This window comes from Acinonyx jubatus, chromosome E2 (assembly GCF_027475565.1).
Source record: "Acinonyx jubatus isolate Ajub_Pintada_27869175 chromosome E2, VMU_Ajub_asm_v1.0, whole genome shotgun sequence".
Taxonomy (NCBI): domain Eukaryota; kingdom Metazoa; phylum Chordata; class Mammalia; order Carnivora; family Felidae; genus Acinonyx; species Acinonyx jubatus.
The window spans coordinates 1,399,111-1,411,944 of record NC_069396.1 but is presented as its reverse complement, the minus strand read 5'-3'; the positions used below and the strand labels follow the sequence as shown (position 1 = coordinate 1,411,944).

General features: G+C 61.2%; 1 long non-coding RNA gene across 1 annotated transcript; it reads right to left on the bottom strand.

Annotated features, from left to right (window-relative positions):
- Positions 1-3,412: 3,412 nt before the first annotated feature.
- Positions 3,413-10,191, bottom strand: LOC113604429 (uncharacterized). The gene is made up of 3 exons (XR_003426374.2): positions 9,939-10,191; positions 4,276-4,381; positions 3,413-3,974 (listed from the first exon to the last, which is right to left on the bottom strand). It is a non-coding gene; the product is annotated as an uncharacterized LOC113604429 (long non-coding RNA).
- Between the last annotated feature and the right edge of the window lie 2,643 nt (positions 10,192-12,834).

Here is a 12,834-nt window from a genome sequence, read left to right as displayed (position 1 = left end):
TTTGTTCTCCGTATTTACGAGTCTCTTCTGTTTTGTCCCCCTCCCTGTTTCTACATCATTCCTTTTCCCTTCCCTTATGTTCGTCCGTTCTGTCTCTTCAAGTCCTCATATGAGTGAAGTCCTAGGATATGCGTCTTTCTCTAATTTCTTAGCATAATACTCTCCAGTTCCATCCACGTAGTTGCAAATGGCAACATTTCCTTCCTTTTGATGGCCGAGTGATACTCCATTGTACATGTAGACCACATCTTCTTTATCCATTCATCCCTCGATGGACACTTGGGCTCTTTCCACACTCTGGCTCCTGTCGATGGTGCTGCTATAAACATGGGGGTGCACGTGTCTCAGGGGCGTTTCCTTTCTGGGCCCCTCCGTGTCTCACCCGTCTCTCACGAGGACGCTCTCACTGGACTTGGGGCCACCCTGATCGGGGACGACCTCACCCACAGCTTTCCCTTAGCCACACCTGTGAAGCTGTATTCCAAATAAGGGCACGTCAGAGGCCATGAATTTGGGGCACGTGCTTCCCCTAAGGAGAGGGCCCCGTGGCTAACCAAGGCGGGAACCAGACGGGCTGCTCGCCGGCCGACGTCGGGTGCACGGAACGGCGGTCACTGCCGTCCGTGGGCGCTTCACGGTCTGGACCTCGGCGTGCCGTCCCGGCTGCGCCTCAGCGCGGACTCCACGTGTGGACGGACACACGTCGTCATCCCGGCGGCTGACACTCAGGCCGCTCTCGCTCTTCAGCTGTTGGAGTAACACTGGCACAGACATCCACGGGCAAGCGCTTATGGGCCACACGTCGGGTCTCTCCTGGCGGACACACGGGGTGGGAGGCTGCTGGGCCACGTGGGGATGGGCGTCACCCTCTGAGGAGCCGGCGGGCGGCCAGGTGCGGCGGCTGCCCCCTTTCACGTCCCCAGCAGCCGCGCCTGACATTCTCTTTTCTGCACGTCCTCGAACACACTTGTCACCGGCTCTTCCTTCCAGCTGCCCTCGGGGGCGCGAGGCCGGTCTTGCCGCGGGTTTGATTTGTGTTTCCCTGGTGGCTCGTGATGGGACCATCTTCTGCACCTGTCAGCACGTGATCCTCTGCCCGCCCCTACAATTTTACGTTCATCGTGAAGGTGAGAAAACAGACACTAAAGATGATCTGCGTCTAAAAGTTCCGGGAATGACCCCCGGCCCCAGGCGCCCTTGGCCTTCCCATCGCGGCCCCTCCCAGCTGCCCGACCTCAAGCGAACATCTCAAGGACCCTCTGTGCCCTCGCCAGCCCAACAGGTAACGAAGGAGTGACCTTGTCCACATCTGCGGTCAGAAGGGAAGTCGGGCCCCTGAAGCCGGCAGGTGGAGACCACTCAGCAACAGGGATGAACACCCTTTTCCCAAGGCGACAGGAGCAGAGCTGGGGAACACTTGTTCCCACAGACAGAGGGACAGGAAAGGGAAGTCGTCACAGCAGACAGGTGACCTTGGCGGGGCCTCCATGGCCCAGGGGAGAAAGCTCCGGTCCAAAGGCTGACTCTCGGAGCCTCCCTTGCCTGGTCTGCAAAGTGGGAGGGTCCCACTGGCCCCACAGGCACTGCCACGAGGGCCACAGCACGCTGGCTCCCACCACACCCTCCCAGACCAGTGGCAGACACACCGTCACCCTCAAAGGCCGCTCTCCCTGGACAGCGCCCGTTGCTTCCTGCCCCCGCGGCTGCCCCAGGACCTGGCACGTTCCTCCCACACAGCGTCAACTGTGGAACCTGGGACCCTCCTTTACCTCGGCTCAGAGCAGGACTGCTGCTCGGCTGACCCCGGTGTTGGGGCGGGAGGGGGGAGGTGGGCCCTGCCTGCCCGCCGCCCCGTGGTCGGGCCGCCCGACCCCGGGGCCTCCAACCTGGCACACGGCCCACCTGCAGGGGTTGGCACTGGGTCTCAGAGTTGGGCGCTGGAAGGGAGGCTCCCAAGGCAGGATCCTCAGACTCCGGGAACTTACAACCCAGAGAACGGTCAGCAGCCACCCCGGGTTTACACGGGCCCTAACGCGTCGCTTTTCTGTTTTTCCAGACCGTTGACTTCTCAAAATCACATTTTAACAGTGAAAACGTTAGGAAGACATAACTCAGAACAGAAGACGGTTTCCCATAAGAATTCGGCTTCGTGAGGTGCCCAAACTTTCTCTTGCTCGTTTCATTGCAGATGAAATGTCCCACGGAAACACAGGTCCGCGGGTCAGAGTTTGGGAACATCTGCCGCATGTGAACGCTTCTGGCCCCACTTGGTCTTACAGAGGAGGAAACAGAGGGTCCAAGTGGCTAAAGGCGCGGTCAGCAGCAATGTCAGGTGGGGCGCCCTCTGTCTTTCCAGCTGTATCACCACCGGGCAGACAGATCCCGCTGCTCTGAGCTGGAAGCCACAACTGCTCACACGACAAAGAGCAGACACCGCTTGGGTTTCAAAATACGCTAAAAACGACCTGAGCAGAACAGGGTCAGTTTGTCCGTCTAAATCTAGGTCCCATGTCAGAGTCAATTGCACAAAGGAATCCTCGCACCGTCTTACTTTAACTGTCGTATCTAAAATGCCTCGGCTGTGATTTGTCAAGCACTCAACCCGTGTTGGGTTGTCACTGACTTAGTTTGGGGGGATCTCGTCAAAAGGGCAGCGGGAACTTCTGGGACAGCCTGGGGGGTGAGGTGCTTCCCACAGTCCAGCTCGGGCACCCACGGGGGCTGGGGTGTGCCCCTGCGGACGCCCCGTCCCGTCCTCTCCTGAGGCTGCAGCTGGCTCCGGGGCCTGAGTGGGACCCCGCTGTCTGAGAAGACAAAGGACTTGCTTGTGTACTGAACCCCAACACGTCCTTCCCTGTTCCCAGAAACACTTGTCCACGCGCGACCTTCCCGAACGCCCCCGACACCTGCTCGCTCCTTCAAAGCCAGCTGCGCCCAAACTCTACTCAAAGTCAAGGGACCTCCTTCCGTCTCTGCCACGGAGTATGTCCTGGATTGTGGCCTCCCTGCGCCAGCATTGTGTGTGCATCAGGGGTGACGACCGTTTTATCCCCCTCCCACCCGGGGCTGGTGCCCTCCAAACTCCACTCTGCCCCCGACAGGGCGAGCACGGCCAGCTCCTACCGACCCCAGCGGGGCACAGGTCACCCAGGGACACCTGGGTAGCATCACCACCCCAGCCTCTCCTTGGAGTATCTTTTTTTAATTGAGGCAAAGCTGTCATGACATCAAGTCAACCCCCTTCACGTGCACGATTCAGCAGCATTTAGCACGTTAGCAGTGACGCACGACGCCACCAATTCCAGAATGTTCCATCGCCCCCAGAGAAACCCCATACCCACTGGCAGCCACTCCCCTTGTTCCCCGAATCCCCCACCCCCCAGCCGCCATTCATCCACTTCCCGGGCCCACGGGTTTGCCTGCTCTGGACGTTTCAGGAAAGTGAGATCAAGCAGCTGGGGACCTTTGTGCCCGGCTTCCTTCACTCATGTTTCCAGGTTTATCGGCGACACAGCATGTCACAGCTGCAGGCCAGGTGCTACTCCGTCGTGTGGATGGACCCCATCAGTGGACAGGCATCTTTTTTTTTTTTTTTAACATTTATTTATTACTGAGAGACAGAGCATGAGCAGGGGAGGGGCCGAGAGACGGGGAGACACAGAATCTGAAGCAGGCTCCAGGCTCCCAGCTTTCAGCACAGAGTCCGACACGGGGCTCAAACTCACAAACCGTGAGGTCATGACCCAAGCTGAAGTCGGACGCTTAATCGACGGAGCCGCCCAGGCACCCAGGACGGGCATCTGTCTTAAGGGTGCTCATGGGCAGCTGGCAGGGACAACCCGGAGTCACGCGGTCAGTACCGAAGCTTCGGTAGAGCCGAAGCCTGTCACCCCTGGCTGTCACCAGCCTGAACCCTGGCTCTCCTGGCTCCTGTCATCATCCCCGGGGACAGGAGCCGTGGCCGGCCCATCTCCCTAGGAAGCAGCAAACGTGTGCAGGGGCTCTGTTGTGGGACACCCAGCCGACAGCATCCCCCCAGGGTCTAGCTCCTCTCGTGACGCATGACACCTGCTCACCATCACCTCCCCGCACCCACCTGCCAGCGAGGCCCTGCTCCCCACCATGCAGCCCCCACGCCTTCCCGTGTGCTGTGCCCTCTGTCCAGGGTGCCCTCCCCGGTCTTCTCCACACCAAATCCTGCCCGTTCCTCTGAAACCTCAGAGGGCTTGAACTATGTCCCCCAAAGTGCTATGTCTACGTCCTAATCCCTGGTACCTGTGAATGTGACTGTGTCTGGAAACAGGGTCTTTGCAGAGGTGATCAGGTTAAGATGAGATTATGCGGGAGGAGGAGGGTAGGCCCTGGTCCCATCACGGGTGTCCTAAGAGGACAGACAGATGCACAGAGCTCCGAGGGACAAGGGAGGCCCAGGTGGCGGCCCCGCCCACAGGTGCTGGGAGAGAACACCTCCTGCCCTGTCACGCCGCCCCACGGAGTGGCCCCGTCTGGACACTCACCCCAGGGCCCTGTCACTGTAGACCGTGCATCACTGCTACTTATGTGCAGGTTTCACCTCCTACACTGGACGAAGGCGGCCGCGGGGCAGGGGGCGAGGCTCGCCGTGTTAGGGCCCCCCACCCCCCCCCCGCCCCACCCCAACACTGGAAGGCTCGTGCTCCCCAGAGCATCATCGTTTTCCCTCCGCGCTTCCTTACAGCCACACCTGCTACGGAAGGCGAGTTAAACGCCACTCGGAGGCAGCGGTCACGGCCCCTGGTTAGGCCAGGTCACTGTCCCTGTAGGGGTTTCCGTGGCTGCTGTGCCTCCCGGGGGCCGGCCGCTGTCGCCACCCCACAGGAGCCCCTGCACCCCATCGGGTCAGGCCTCGCCCTAGAGGCTCATCTCGAGCAGGTGACAAGGTGCCCAGTGTCCCCACGTCCGCCACCACACGGGCTCCACCAGGGCAGGCGCACCTGCCCCCTCACAGACGGCGCTGTCGTGACGAGGGAAAGACCCCCACTTTCCACTGGGTCTGTCCACCCAAACTGGCTCCGGCTCCCTCCGGAGCGCCTGCCGCCTCTGGCCCCCCTCCCTCCCGGCCCGTCTGACCGCCCCCACCGCCCGCACCCCCTCTGTGAGCCTCACCCCCCAGCCGGTCAGATGCCCCACAGCCTCCCTCCTGGCAGCGGGCAGCATCTCTGCCTCCTCTGCTCCTTCTGCAAACACTGACCTTTTCCGTCCTGGGGAACCATGACTGGATGGAACACGTAGCCCCTAAGCAGAATTTCATCCCAATTTCCACCTTTCTGTTCCAGATCTAAATACCTTTCCCCTGTCCTTCTTATTCCAGTGGCTGTCTCCGTCCCTACCTCCCATCTTCCCGTGCCCTGTGCCCTCGTAGCCCCTTGGCCTCGCCTGCTGGTGGGGGGTCCAGGAGAGCCCCGCACTGTCTTCTGCATCGTGCGGTCTCCCCGGACCCGGGACGAGGGGCACACGGAGCTCAAACCGGAGTTCGTGGACACCTGCTGCGTCAGCACAGGGGACCCACGGGGCCACTCAACGCCCATGGGGGAGCTGGCTCTGGCTCCAGAGCACAGCAGGTGACCCAGTGTCCCCGCACGGCACATCTACTGGGCTCCCCTTCTTGAAAACACCGTTTAGTGTAGTGAAATGCACGGAACAAAACTGACCGTCTTAACCACTTCTGAGTGCAGTTGAGGAACGTCAGACGCACCCTCATGTGGTCCCGCTGCCGCCCCCACCATCCGTCCCCACGACGACCTTCCCCTCTTCCCAAACTTGCCCCGTTAAACTCCGTCTGCCCCGCCCCCAGTGCCCCCACCTGTTTGTCTGAACCTGACTCCTCTAGGGACCCCGTGTCAGTGGGACCCCACCGCGGCTGTCCTACGTGACGGCCGATTTCACCGAGCACAGTGTCCTCCCGGCTCGTCTACCTTGTAGCAGGTGTGAGGAGTCCCTCCTTTTCCAGGTGGAGGAACATTCCACTGTGTGCACGGACCACGCTTTCCTTATTGATGGATCCGAAAATGACACTCGCGTTGCTTGCGCCCTTTGGCTGTCGTGAGACGCGCTGCTGCGCCCACGGGCGAGCAAACAGCTCTCCAGGACCCTACTTCCAAATCCCGTGGGTGTGCAGCCAGCAGTGGGACCGCTGGGTTACGGCAATCGTCGTTACTTTATTTTTTAGGAACCACCGCGCCATTTTCCGCAACAGCCAGCAGGGCGCAGAATTCGCAGCTTCTCCCCGTCCTCGGCACACTGTGTTTTGGGCGGCAGCCACCCTAGAGGCCGCAGGTGGTACCCGGAGAACCCGCGGTGTGCTCACTGGCCATTGTACATCTTCTTCATAGAAGCCCATATTCAAGTCCGTCGCCCGTTTCTGCCTCAGATGTCTGGTTTTGCTGGTGGGTTTTGCTTCTTCGTGTTCTGGGCATCGATCTCCGGTCAAGTACGTGGTTTTCACCCCCCCTGCAGACCGTGTCCCGGGAAGCCTGCCTTGGACCCTGTAGATGCACCTGCCAGGCCTGTGTGCAGCTAAGCACGGGCGGATGGGGGCTTGCTCGGGACGAGAGGGTTTCCCAGTCACTACCGAGGCGCCAGGGGCCCCTGCGGCCCCACCGTGGAACCCCCAGCCCCACCGACAAGAGCACCATGTTTTACAAAGCGCTTCACACCAGAATTTTCTCCTCTGACCTCACAAGGAGGCCACGCCTTCATTTCCACGTGGCTTCTCATCCCCGTTTTATGTTCAAAGCTCCCCGTTTTTAGGAGCTCACCACAGGCCAGGCTGCTACCGAGCACTGTGTGTGCAGCCTCTGTTTCAAGGGCACCTAGGTCAGTGTCTGCTGTTAGCCCTAGCCACGGGGGAAGGACAGTAGAGCCCACAGGGCTCACGGAGCTTGTCACCAGGCTCGTGGAGATGTGGCACCCAGCCTGGGCTACCCGCTCCGCTGGAGAAGGAGATATTGAGGCACATAGACCCAGCACAGCCACCTGCGCGTGGTGAGGGCAACTCGTCTCATCCTTCCTCATAATCTCGTGATGCTGGGCACAGCCCATGGGGTGGCCGCAGATCGGGATCTCCCTGGTCATTTCACACTTGCTGTGGTCAGTGGAATAGCAGCCCCTAAAGTAGATCCTCACAGGGGGCGCCTGGGGGGCTCGGTCGGTAAAGCGTCTGGCTCTTGATTTCGGCTCAGGTCACGATCCGTTTGTGAGACTGAGCCCCACGTCAGGCTCTACACTGACTGACGGTCAGGAGCCTGCTTGGGATTCTCTCCCTCCCTCTCTCTGTCCCTCCCCAGCTTGCTTGCTTGCTCACGCTCTCTCTCTCTCTCTCTCTCAAAATAAACATTTAAATAAATAGATAAATAGATAAAATACATAAATAAAATAGATTCTCACTCCCAGAATCTGCAGATGTGACGAAATCAGAGGTCTTGAGATGTGGCAATCATCCTGGATCCTCTGGGTGGACCTGATGTCACCTCATGTCACAGGCGGCAGCCAAGAGGCCGTCTGACAATGGCCACGTGCCAGGGGACGCCAGGAGTGCCCAGGAGCTGGAAGGGGCAGGACCACCCTCCCTAGTGGGAGCTCAGCCCTGTGACACCTGGGTTTCAACCTAGTGACACCGAGGTCAGCTCAGGCCTCCGGAACGGTGAAATTCTCCATTTTGGTTGTTTCAAGGCCCCCAGTTCGTGGTCCTTTGTCCTCGTGGCCCTGGGACCGAGGCACTCACACGGTGCCCTACCACAAAATAAGTTTTCGAGGCCTGGAACCAAGTCGGTGGAAAGTGCTAACAGCTCCGGGGGCCAGTTTGGACTCTGTCGTTAACTAAGCTTGAGCTGGAATCACCCACGGAGACGGGAGCTGGCACTGGGCCCCCAGACCCCTCCCCTCCCTGGCCTCAAAGCTCAGCTCCAGGGACACCGCAGGGCCAGGTGGGCTGACAGGCAGATGGGGCCGGCTGCCCTTTGCTGATGCCAGGGGGACCAGGAGCCCTTGCTTACACTCAGGGACCACAAAACCCACAGCAGATGCCTCTCGGTTGCTATGGAGACACGGTGCTGACAGCATCCTGGTTTGGGGGGCCTTGCTGTGACGGATGCTGTCCCCTGAGCCCCAGGACAGCCAGGGGCCAGTTCCTTCCTCGCCTAGGGCCTCAGTTTCCCTGCTGTGAAACGAGAACTCTGTTCTGCTTAGTGGCCCTCAGCCTCTGGGCAGGGCCCTGGGGGCCTCAGCCGCAGGCTGGGAGCCATACCTGCGTGGTGGCTGCAGGCGCAGGGCTGTGTGCAGGAGACACCCCTGAGCTAGGTCCCCACCCCAGCTCTCTGAAAGACAGTCACGGCGTCCCAGGAATTCTCCTCTCCCCACCCCCCCCCCCGCCCCCGGAGAGGCTGAGGCTCCAGAGGCAGCGTGACCTCCCAGCCACTTTGCCCCCTAGCACAGCCCTAACCCCCCACCGCCCCCCGCTTCTCCCCAGCCTCTGTCCCCCCCCCAAGCTCTAACTTGGCCCCCTAGCACAGCTCTAACTTGGGGAGCCACCACTGGGGAGTCAGGAGGGACGGGAGTGGCACCCCAGCTCCAGTCCCTAGCCAGCACATGCCAGCCCCACTCAACCCCAGGACAGCCTCAGGTTGGGGTGAGTCCCCAGAGCCTTCTCCATGGGTGACAGAGCCGCATCACCGCCCACCTCCGGGACAATTCTTGTGCAGTCATCAAATCTCTCTGCTTAAACCAGATGGAGTCGGGGGCCCGACACGTGCAACTGTGTCCTCCCAAATAAACTCTGGGAGCTCTGTGCCCAGTCTGGGTGGAGGCCTCTCAGTCCTCCCTCCCCGGATGCTCCCGCCGGCCCACAGGTATGGTCTGGGCCAGTGTCCCCACGCTCCTCAGTGCGGGGGGGGGGGGGGGGCAGGGGGGGAGCCCGAGTCAGCACCTAGTCCTTGCAGGGAGGAGGAAGGAGATGCCCTCCCGCTCATAAAAGCCAACATGGGTGCAGGGGGACAGGAGCCTTCAGAAAACGCACCACCTCGAACAGACAGCGGCCCGCGCCACGGTTCTGAAGCGACCCTGGCTTGGCTCCTGTTCTGCCACAGGAGAAGGGGAGGGTGCTGTCACCAAGTGATGGCCTGAGAATGTTCCAGAACCCAGCGAGGCAGCAGGTGGGCTGGCCGCCCCCAGCCTGCCCCCGAGGCGGTTCCCTGGCTTCTAGGACAACACGGGATAATCCACAGGTGTGCAAAGCAAGGGGGCTAGGAGCCAATGAGGGGCCATCTGCATATGTTTGCATGCTAATCAGTCTCCTGGTTGAGGGTTTTTCCCTGCAGTTTCTTTAGTTCATGTGTCCCCAGGCCCTGGTGACCCTCCGGGACCACTCCATTCAGAGCAGTGAGGACACCCTAAGGCCTGTTCAGCCCGGGGTCTCTAGTCCCCTGACCCAGACGAGCTTTGGCTGCTAACACGGCCCCACCTCGAGGACAGAGCCGGCTTCCCCCCACCGCCCTCACCAGGGCCCCGAGGAGAGGGACCTCCTCGAGCCCTCCCGACCTACACACGGCCCGGGGTGAGCCCTGGACCCACAGGTGGGGGACCTTCACGCCACCAGCACTAGCGCCAACAATTCCAAAGCACAAACCTGTCACTACCCTCCGGCATTTTCAGGCTCCAACAAGAAAGAAGCCACCTAAGTCAACAACCGAGCACAAGGCGGCAAGTGTTAGGGTCTTAGGAGGGGTGGGAACAGAGGTCATGATGCCGGGGGCTGCCCGGGGGGCTTCCTGGAGGAGGTTCCTGGCAGGGGCGACCCCTCCAGTGGCCGCTTGTAAAGCTCCCCAAAGCCAAGAGCAGTGTCCCCTCGGCCACACAGGCCGGCCCCCCCTGGGAGCACAGGGAACTGCAGACAGGTGTCTTACCTCCACGAGGGGCCACACGGTGCTCCCGGGGGGGACCTCAGGCGGCTCTAACCACCAGCGGCCCCGCCAGATCCTGTGACATCGAAACGCTGTAGTGAAAACGGCGAAACGGAGGCCTCGGAGCCGGCGGGTCACGCGGGGGACTGGGCGGACCCTTACGAGGCACACCTGCCAGCCCCGCCCACCGCGGGGGAGGGCCGCGAGAAAGGGCCACGCGGGGAGCCCGCGCCTCGTGTTCCGTGGGCAGACAGGGTGAGGGTGGGGGGCGCCGGGCTGTGCAGGACCAGGGGCTGCTGGGAAAGACGCCAAGGGCTACGCACGGGACGCCGGAGACAGAACCGGAAGCGGAACCTGGGCTCCATTCAGGCCGCTGCGATAGGACGGGTGCCGTTGAGGGTGCTTAATGCGTCGCCACCTGCAGGGGATGAACGCAAGGCGGGGCCCCGGGCTTCCCCGGGCCTCACACTTGCCCCGGGGGGCACCACTAGCGCTCTCTGGGCACAGGTTCTGGGCTGGTCCAGGGACACACACTCGCCCCCCGGGGTGGCGCGGGCCTGGCCGCCGCGCCCACGTCCATGGCCAGTAGCCCCTCTGGCGGTCCTCACCTGGACAGCACGCGTCCGAGCCGTAGCAGAGTGAACTTCGTGCAGAAATCAGAACTCAACACGTCTGTGTGGATTTCACGGCCCAGCTGAGCCCACCAGTTACCCAAAGCTTTTCCGCTTTTAGCCACTTGGGCTGGGAAACAGATCCAGAGCATCGTGCATGGTCCCTGTGGCCTTGAACAGGGGGCTTGCCCCCTAGTGGGCGCCGTCCTGTCATCCTCTGGCCTCAGGGGCTTGGCCAGCTGGCGACACTCACACCTCCTCCCAATCAGCTCCTCATAAGTGGAATTTAAGAACCAAAACATTAACATAGGGGAAGGGAAAGAAAAAGACGATTAAAACAGGGAGGCAAGACAGAAGAGTGTTGTATGTAAGGGATGAATCTCTGGTTTCTACTCCGAAACCAATACTGCACTGTATATTAAGTAACTTGAATTTAAATAAATTTTAAAAAAGAAAAAGAAAATTTTCTGCTTTTAATGGACACCACAGAGGCCAGGAGGAAAGTGACCTCAGAAGGAACAGGGACAGGGTCGGGGATGCAAGCCCATCTCGGGGGTCAGGAGAGCAAGGGCTCACCTCCAGGAGACAGGCGGCTGCCTGCCTAGAGGGGTCCAGGCCTCATACACACAGGGGTGAGAGTGCCGGGCAGAGCCCGGAGCCCAGAGACCCCATCATTAAGGATCACCACACAGGGCTGGTCCTGCCTCCTCAGTGGCTCCCCACTCGCCCCAGTCCCCACCCCCCCAGCTCCTGCTTAGCAGCGGGATCGGGAAGGGGCCAGCCCCACTGGCCCCTTCAGGGGGCACCCTCTTCCAGCTGGGGCACCAGGGCATTGGGGCGGTCTGGGGTGGGGACTCCCCTACCCCATGAAGCGTCTCTGGGTATCAGCGGTGGAAGCTGGGTCCCCTCTCGATGTGGCCCCAGGTAGTCTCTATCCACATTGGAAGACAGTCCCCAGGCAGGCTGCACCCACCACTGAAGGCCATGTTGACAGGGACCGGAAGCAAGGTACCGTGACGCCCTCAGGGCATCCCCCGCCCCTCGCGAAGAGATGCTCAGCGTTACAAGCTATACAGATCTACCCCCCCCCCCCCGGGGGCTAACGGCCCTCCGATTCCCATGTGGAGTGCAGACTTGAACATCCAGCATTTGGACCCAGGACACCCGACTATCCTAGTTCATGGGGAAGGAAGCCATCGGCAAAGAGGGTGTCTGCCCCTGTCCTGGCCCGGTGGACAGGTGGGCGGGGCCGACACCTGCAGGACCCAGCTCACGAGCAGAGAGAGGCAGGGCACTGGGCAGAAGGAGGGCGGCCCTCAGACGCTGCCGGAAGAAGGTTCCTGTGGCCGGGGCGGGGGCCCTGCTGCCTGAGGACCCGAGCCTCACTCCTGTCGGCCAGCACCTTCTGGGAGGGGTCGCTGGGACCACACTGGAGCTGGTGGCTGGGCACCGCTGTCCCTCCCCTGCCTTACACCTGCACAGGCGCAGGAAGGCTGACCGGACCTTCCGTGACCTGAGGTTGTCGGCGCTGGGGCTGACCGCACTGTTGGTGTGGACGCAGGGGCAGCACAAGGGAAGCACCCGGGGGTCCAGGAAGGGCCGGGCCACAAGGGGCTTGAGCAGCAGCAGCGTGCAGTAGGTCACGCACAGGACGACAGAGAGCGGCATCTTGGTGACCTGTGGGAAACGAGCTCAGGCTGGGGGCCCGGCACACGCCACAGGAAGGTGCGGCCACAACTCCCGCCTCGGAGCTGTTTGCAGAGTAGTGATGAGAATATTCCTAAAACAGTGACTCAGGGGCGCCTGGGGGGCTCAGTCGGTTAAGCGTCTGACTTCGGCTCAGGTCATGATTTCATGGTGTGTGGGTTCGGGCCCCGCATCGGGCTCTGTGCTGACAGCTCAGAGCCTGGAGCCTGCTTCGGATTCTGGGTCTCCCCCTCTCTCTCTCTGCCCCTCCCCTGATCGCGCTCTGTCTCTCTCTCTGTCTCTCAAAAGTAGATAAACATTAAAAAAGAAAACAGTGACTTAAACTCCTACTGCATATCTGCTGGGCATCATGTGACGTCCCCGGCTGGCCTAGTGGATAAGATCACGAAATAGTTCCGTCTCGGGGGGCACCCGGTCACTGCCCTGTGTCCCCAGGTGCACCCTGCCCCCAGACCGCTTAGATTCCCAGCTGGCAAAGGCTGATGCCTGGGACGGGGCCTGGGGGCCCCACGCAGCCAGGAGCACTGGACGGGTTCCCTCGAGATGGTGCCGTCACGGTCTCCCCTTTGGGGACCAGGAAG